Below are 9,313 nucleotides of genomic sequence, written 5' to 3' on the forward strand. Positions count from 1 at the left end.
CATTACTGATATATTGAATGTAAAGATTGATTTTTGAAGTATGATACTACTAGAGTAAAACAATATTTGTCATGAATCTGAAGGACAAGAAAACAATAAATATTCTGTCCAAGCAGTAGAGCATTAATTGCTGACCGTTTCTACGCGCATGATGTAAACATGACTATTATGCTTATGTACCATCTAAAATACGCAGCACACCCTATCGTCCTATATCATGCTTGTAAATCAACTATTTAATTTTTATCCGTTTTAGAATGTTTTTCTCTTGATAAGTATACAAGAAATACAAATATTGCATAATAATCGGAAATCTGGTAAATGGAAACGTCAGTCAGAATTATATAAGAAGACATATTTAGATTATTGTAAAATAAAAGTCAATACCATTTTTACTGTTTATTGAATAGGGATTGGTTATGTAACTAAATAGCTATAATACATTTGTTTAATGGGACGTTATAATTGTTTAAACAATTACATGATATTGATAGTATGATTTATCAAGATGATTATAGGCACTTGATACTACATTAACTATTTAAGATTTAGTCATAGTGTTTAGTTGTTGTGCAGTGTAGTGTTGCTTGGCTTTCCGTCGTGTTTCTTTTTGGCCGTTGTATTGTCTGTTATGCTTTGACTTGTGGCTTTTGGTCGCATTCGTGGTATCTTTCCCCCTCCACAATGAAAAAAAAACCAAACGTATTTAATCTTTTTTATTCATTGTTACTTTCTACTTTCTACGCTTCGTTTAGAAAAAGGTACTTTCCATAAGTTTAGTGGTACATGTTTAGATGTTTTGCTTGCATGGATTTTTCTATTTGTCTATTTGTCTTTTTCAATCTGGTAATGGTATTCAGACTAAGAAATCGGAATGATTGTTTTTTTTAAATTTTGTAAGGATATATATATATACTCTGCTAGGGTTTGTAAGTTTGTTTAGATCCTAACCCGATACTCGGCCTAGAGTTTCATCAGAACTTTGTAAGGATATATATACTCTGTTAGGGTTTGTAAGTTTGTTTAGATCCTAAACCGATACTCGGCCTAGAGTTTCATCAGACCTTTGTCAGGATATATAGACTCTGTTAGGGTTTGTAAGTTTGTTTAGATCGTAGGAACCGATACTCGGCCTAGAGTTTCATCAGACCTTTGTAAGGATATATAGACTGTGTTAGGGTTTGTAAGTTTGTTTAGATCCTAGGAACCGATACTCGGCCTAGATAGACTCTGAATAGGGTTAATTAGTTTGTTTAGATCTTATACGGATTCTTGGTCTAGAGTCTCCTTTATTCATATTCAATCAATCATATGGAAGTTCCAAATTGTCAACATGTGAAAAAAAAAAAGAAACGAAGAAAGACAAATTAGTTTCTAATAAGACATAGAACGATGAGACAAATCATATTAAATAAGAATATAAATGTAAAAAAAAAACATATTTCCCTAACTACTAATACTATAACAACTTAGATCCAATCGCCTGTTTTCTTATAAACAATTTTCTTCGTCCTTAGGAATAATCTATATTTACAGGGAAATATCTGGCCATATCTCATATTATTAAATAGCTGTATAATATTTTATTGCAGTAATAACACTATGTCGTATTAATATAAAAGTCTTTTACGCGGGAAATCAATAAGTTTGATTGACGTATTTCTTCACTTTCCAATTTTTATATGACGATTTGTTATATGGGAAGACAAAACAAGATTAATATTAATCCCTGGAAACACAAAATATCCTAGAAATTCCAATTCATATTCCCGAAATCTAATTTCACGCTATAATATTTGTTACCAAATTCATCAGTGACAGTTTATTAGACAGAATACAAATGGCGATAACATCTTCAAGACGACGGCAACAAAAAACCCAGAAAATCAAAATGACGTGTTACATAATGTTTGTAATTTGTGGACTTTCGATAAGCGATAGAAACACTATTAAATGAAATTAAATGGTACCGCTTCATCGCTTCTTGTACCATGACATTCAAGATGTATCAGATCGCATTCAAGCGAATATTGTCGTTTCTAATAAAAAAAAAAACCAGGGTAATTTCTCACTTTAAAAGTCTAATACACTGTTAATAGGAAATCGATCAATTCATGTTTCTTAAAACGCAATCGTTTAAAACATACAAATTAAACATTACTGGTATTACATAAGATAACAAGTATATGATGTTCAATTGTCCAGTACGTTGAAAACTCAATACATCTTTGATTTTTACATTGTCCTCTAAAATCCGACTTCAAGAATGAGTAAAAGTAGAAATAAATAATCACAAACTATAAATCATTAGGAAAATGTCTAAGTTTGCCTCTCACAAATTAATAAAAAAAAAAGACTATGAGTAGACATTTACTAGTAGTAGTTATATCGCTATTTCGTCGGTTTGGACATCACTGAACTTGTTCATCAACATGTGGAGTAGATATAAAATTGAGAATGGAAAAGGGTAATATGTCAAAGAGACAACAACCCGACCAAAGACCAGACAACAGCCGAAGGCCACCAATGGGTCTTCAATGCAGCGAGAAAATCCCACACCCGGAGGTGGTCCTCAGCTGGCCCCTAAATAAAATTGTGTGCTAGTTCAGTGAAAATGGACGACACACTAAACTCCAAAACATATAAATGAACTAAAACTAAAAAACATACAAGACTAACAAAGGCCAGAGGCTCCTGACTTGGGACAGGCGCAAAAATTCGGCGGGGTTAAACATGTTTTGTGAGATCTCAACCCTCCCCCTATACCTCTAGTCAATGTACAAAAAAGAAACGCATAGCAATACGCACAGAAAAACTCAGTTTAAAAGAAGTCCGAGTCCGATGTCAGAATTTACCCTTACGGAAAAAAACCCATGACCAATCCCTTTTTTTGGTGGAGTATTTGTTCCTCAGTCTTTCGTATTCTACAGATACAAGAAGATGTGGTATGAGTGCCAATTAGACAACTCTCCATCCAAGTAGTAGGTTTTTCAACCTGTTTGTCATTTTATTATAGAGAACATTTCATTAAAAGTAATTTAAAATTTGAAGCATATTGTATTGTATAGTTTAGTAGTACTTGTCCAGAGTTGAATGGACATGTATTGTATAGTTTAGTAGTACTTGTCCAGAGTTAAATGGACATGTATTGTATAGTTTAGTAGTACTTGTCCAGAGTTAAATGGACATGTATTGTATAGTTTAGTAGTACTTGTCCAGAGTTGAATGGACATGTATTGTATAGTTTAGTAGTACTTGTCCAGAGTTGAATGGACATGTATTGTATAGTTTAGTAGTACTTGTCCAGAGCTGAATGGACATGTATTGTATAGTTTAGTAGTACTTGTCCAGAGTTTAATGGACATGTATTGTATAGTTTAGTAGTACTTATCCAGAGTTGAATGGACATGTATTGTATAGTTTAGTAGTACTTATCCAGAGTTGAATGGACATGTATTGTATAGTTTAGTAGTACTTGTCCAGAGTTGAATGGACATGTATTGTATAGTTTAGTAGTACTTGTCCAGAGTTGAATGGACATGTATTGTATAGTTTAGTAGTACTTGTCCAGAGTTGAATGGACATGTATTGTATAGTTTAGTAGTACTTGTCCAGAGTTGAATGGACATGTATTGTATAGTTTAGTAGTACTTGTCCAGAGTTGAATGGACATGTATTGTATAGTTTAGTAGTACTTGTCCAGAGTTGAATGGACATGTATTGTATAGTTTAGTAGTACTTGTCCAGAGTTGAATGGACATGTATTGTATAGTTTAGTAGTACTTGTCCAGAGTTGAATGGACATGTATTGTATAGTTTAGTAGTACTTGTCCAGAGTTGAATGGACATGTATTGTATAGTTTAGTAGTACTTGTCCAGAGTTGAATGGACATGTATTGTATAGTTTAGTAGTACTTGTCCAGAGTTGAATGGACATGTATTGTATAGTTTAGTAGTACTTGTCCAGAGTTGAATGGACATGTATTGTATAGTTTAGTAGTACTTGTCCAGAGTTGAATGGACATGTATTGTATAGTTTAGTAGTACTTGTCCAGAGTTGAATGGACATGTATTGTATAGTTTAGTAGTACTTGTCCAGAGTTGAATGGACATGTATTGTATAGTTTAGTAGTACTTGTCCAGAGTTGAATGGACATGTATTGTATAGTTTAGTAGTACTTGTCCAGAGCTGAATGGACATGTATTGTATAGTTTAGTAGTACTTGTCCAGAGTTTAATGGACATGTATTCTATAGTTTAGTAGTACTTGTCCAGAGTTGAATGGACATGTATTGTATAGTTTAGTAGTACTTCTCCAGAGCTGAATGGACATGTATTCTATAGTTTAGTAGTACTTGTCCAGAGTTTAATGGACATGTATTCTATAGTTTAGTAGTACTTGTCCAGAGTTGAATGGACATGTATTGTATAGTTTAGTAGTACTTCTCCAGAGCTGAATGGACATGTATTCTATAGTTTAGTAGTACTTGTCCAGAGTTTAATGGACATGTATTCTATAGTTTAGTAGTACTTGTCCAGAGTTGAATGGACATGTATTGTATAGTTTAGTAGTACTTGTCCAGAGTTGAATGGACATGTATTGTATAGTTTAGTAGTACTTGTCCAGAGCTGAATGGACATGTATTGTATAGTTTAGTAGTACTTGTCCAGAGTTTAATGGACATGTATTGTATAGTTTAGTAGTACTTGTCCAGAGCTGAATGGACATGTATTGTATAGTTTAGTAGTACTTGTCCAGAGTTGAATGGACATGTATTGTATAGTTTAGTAGTACTTGTCCAGAGTTGAATGGACATGTATTGTATAGTTTAGTAGTACTTGTCCAGAGTTGAATGGACATGTATTGTATAGTTTAGTAGTACTTGTCCAGATAGAGTTGAATTGACATGTATTGTATAGTTTAGTAGTACTTGTCCAGAGTTAAATGGACATGTATTGTATAGTTTAGTAGTACTTGTCCAGAGTTGAATGGACATGTATTGTATAGTTTAGTAGTACTTGTCCAGAGTTGAATGGACATGTATTGTATAGTTTAGTAGTACTTGTCCAGAGTTGAATGGACATGTATTGTATAGTTTAGTAGTACTTGTCCAGAGTTGAATGGACATGTATTGTATAGTTTAGTAGTACTTGTCCAGAGTTGAATGGACATGTATTGTATAGTTTAGTAGTACTTGTCCAGAGTTGAATGGACATGTATTGTATAGTTTAGTAGTACTTGTCCAGAGTTGAATGGACATGTATTGTATAGTTTAGTAGTACTTGTCCAGATAGAGTTTAATGGACATGTATTGTATAGTTTAGTAGTACTTATCCAGAGCTGAATGGACATGTATTGTATAGTTTAGTAGTACTTGTCCAGAGTTGAATGGACATGTATTTTATAGTTTAGTAGTACTTGTCCAGAGTTGAATGGACATGTATTGTATAGTTTAGTAGTACTTGTCCAGAGTTGAATGGACATGTATTGTATAGTTTAGTAGTACTTGTCCAGAGTTGAATGGACATGTATTGTATAGTTTAGTAGTACTTGTCCAGAGCTGAATGGACATGTATTGTATAGTTTAGTAGTACTTGTCCAGAGTTGAATGGACATGTATTGTATAGTTTAGTAGTACTTGTCCAGAGTTGAATGGACATGTATTGTATAGTTTAGTAGTACTTGTCCAGAGTTGAATGGACATGTATTGTATAGTTTAGTAGTACTTGTCCAGAGTTGAATGGACATGTATTGTATAGTTTAGTAGTACTTGTCCAGAGTTGAATGGACATGTATTGTATAGTTTAGTAGTACTTGTCCAGATAGAGTTTAATGGACATGTATTGTATAGTTTAGTAGTACTTATCCAGAGCTGAATGGACATGTATTGTATAGTTTAGTAGTACTTGTCCAGAGTTGAATGGACATGTATTGTATAGTTTAGTAGTACTTGTCCAGAGTTGAATGGACATGTATTGTATAGTTTAGTAGTACTTGTCCAGAGTTGAATGGACATGTATTGTATAGTTTAGTAGTACTTGTCCAGAGTTGAATGGACATGTATTGTATAGTTTAGTAGTACTTGTCCAGAGTTGAATGGACATGTATTTTATAGTTTAGTAGTACTTGTCCAGAGTTGAATGGACATGTATTGTATAGTTTAGTAGTACTTGTCCAGAGTTGAATGGACATGTATTGTATAGTTTAGTAGTACTTGTCCAGAGTTGAATGGACATGTATTGTATAGTTTAGTAGTACTTGTCCAGAGTTTAATGGACATGTATTGTATAGTTTAGTAGTACTTGTCCAGAGTTGAATGGACATGTATTGTATAGTTTAGTAGTACTTGTCCAGAGTTGAATGGACATGTATTGTATAGTTTAGTAGTACTTGTCCAGAGTTGAATGGACATGTATTGTATAGTTTAGTAGTACTTGTCCAGAGTTGAATGGACATGTATTGTATAGTTTAGTAGTACTTGTCCAGAGTTGAATGGACATGTATTGTATAGTTTAGTAGTACTTGTCCAGAGTTGAATGGACATGTATTGTATAGTTTAGTAGTACTTGTCCAGAGTTGAATGGACATGTATTGTATAGTTTAGTAGTACTTGTCCAGAGCTGAATGGACATGTATTGTATAGTTTAGTAGTACTTGTCCAGAGTTGAATGGACATGTATTGTATAGTTTAGTAGTACTTGTCCAGAGTTGAATGGACATGTATTGTATAGTTTAGTAGTACTTGTCCAGAGTTGAATGGACATGTATTGTATAGTTTAGTAGTACTTGTCCAGAGCTGAATGGACATGTATTGTATAGTTTAGTAGTACTTGTCCAGAGTTAAATGGACATGTATTGTATAGTTTAGTAGTACTTGTCCAGAGTTAAATGGACATGTATTGTATAGTTTAGTAGTACTTGTCCAGAGTTGAATGGACATGTATTGTATAGTTTAGTAGTACTTGTCCAGAGTTGAATGGACATGTATTGTATAGTTTAGTAGTACTTGTCCAGATAGAGTTTAATGGACATGTATTGTATAGTTTAGTAGTACTTGTCCAGAGTTGAATGGACATGTATTGTATAGTTTAGTAGTACTTATCCAGAGCTGAATGGACATGTATTGTATAGTTTAGTAGTACTTGTCCAGAGTTGAATGGACATGTATTGTATAGTTTAGTAGTACTTGTCCAGAGCTGAATGGACATGTATTGTATAGTTTAGTAGTACTTGTCCAGAGTTGAATGGACATGTATTGTATAGTTTAGTAGTACTTGTCCAGAGTTGAATGGACATGTATTGTATAGTTTAGTAGTACTTGTCCAGAGTTGAATGGACATGTATTGTATAGTTTAGTAGTACTTGTCCAGAGTTGAATGGACATGTATTGTATAGTTTAGTAGTACTTGTCCAGAGTTGAATGGACATGTATTGTATAGTTTAGTAGTACTTGTCCAGAGTTGAATGGACATGTATTTTATAGTTTAGTAGTACTTGTCCAGAGTTGAATGGACATGTATTGTATAGTTTAGTAGTACTTGTCCAGAGTTGAATGGACATGTATTGTATAGTTTAGTAGTACTTGTCCAGAGTTGAATGGACATGTATTGTATAGTTTAGTAGTACTTGTCCAGAGTTGAATGGACATGTATTGTATAGTTTAGTAGTACTTGTCCAGAGCTGAATGGACATGTATTGTATAGTTTAGTAGTACTTGTCCAGAGTTGAATGGACATGTATTGTATAGTTTAGTAGTACTTGTCCAGAGCTGAATGGACATGTATTGTATAGTTTAGTAGTACTTGTCCAGAGTTGAATGGACATGTATTGTATAGTTTAGTAGTACTTGTCCAGAGTTGAATGGACATGTATTGTATAGTTTAGTAGTACTTGTCCAGAGTTGAATGGACATGTATTGTATAGTTTAGTAGTACTTGTCCAGAGTTAAATGGACATGTATTGTATAGTTTAGTAGTACTTGTCCAGAGTTAAATGGACATGTATTGTATAGTTTAGTAGTACTTGTCCAGAGTTGAATGGACATGTATTGTATAGTTTAGTAGTACTTGTCCAGATAGAGTTTAATGGACATGTATTGTATAGTTTAGTAGTACTTGTCCAGAGCTGAATGGACATGTATTGTATAGTTTAGTAGTACTTGTCCAGAGTTGAATGGACATGTATTGTATAGTTTAATAGTACTTGTCCAGAGTTTAATGGACATGTATTGTATAGTTTAGTAGTACTTGTCCAGAGTTGAATGGACATGTATTGTATAGTTTAGTAGTACTTGTCCAGAGTTGAATGGACATGTATTGTATAGTTTAGTAGTACTTGTCCAGAGTTGAATGGACATGTATTGTATAGTTTAGTAGTACTTGTCCAGAGTTGAATGGACATGTATTGTATAGTTTAGTAGTACTTGTCCAGAGTTGAATGGACATGTATTGTATAGTTTAGTAGTACTTGTCCAGAGTTGAATGGACATGTATTGTATAGTTTAATAGTACTTGTCCAGAGTTGAATGGACATGTATTGTATAGTTTAGTAGTACTTGTCCAGAGTTGAATGGACATGTATTGTATAGTTTAGTAGTACTTGTCCAGAGTTGAATGGACATGTATTGTATAGTTTAGTAGTACTTGTCCAGAGTTGAATGGACATGTATTGTATAGTTTAGTAGTACTTGTCCAGAGTTGAATGGACATGTATTGTATAGTTTAGTAGTACTTGTCCAGAGTTGAATTGACATGTATTGTATAGTTTAGTAGTAATTGTCTAGAGTTGAATGGACATGTATTGTATAATTTAATAGTACTTGTCCAGAGTTGAATGGACATGTATTGTATAGTTTAGTAGTACTTGTCCAGAGTTGAATGGACATGTATTGTATAGTTTAGTAGTACTTGTCCAGAGTTGAATGGACATGTATTGTATAGTTTAGTAGTACTTGTCCAGAGTTGAATGGACATGTATTGTATAGTTTAGTAGTACTTCTCCAGAGTTGAATGGACATGTATTGTATAGTTTAGTAGTACTTATCCAGAGTTGAATGGACATGTATTGTATAGTTTAGTAGTACTTCTCCAGAGCTGAATGGACATGTATTGTATAGTTTAGTAGTACTTGTCCAGAGTTGAATGGACATGTATTGTATAGTTTAGTAGTACTTGTCCAGAGTTTAATGGACATGTATTGTATAGTTTAGTAGTACTTGTCCAGAGTTGAATGGGCATGTATTGTATAGTTTAGTAGTACTTGTCCAGAGTTGAATGGACATGTATTGTATAGTTTAGTAGTACTTGTCCAGAG

The sequence above is a fragment of the Mytilus californianus genome, unplaced genomic scaffold (genome assembly GCF_021869535.1).
Source record: "Mytilus californianus isolate M0D057914Y unplaced genomic scaffold, xbMytCali1.0.p SCAF_8, whole genome shotgun sequence".
In the NCBI taxonomy this organism is placed as follows: domain Eukaryota; kingdom Metazoa; phylum Mollusca; class Bivalvia; order Mytilida; family Mytilidae; genus Mytilus; species Mytilus californianus.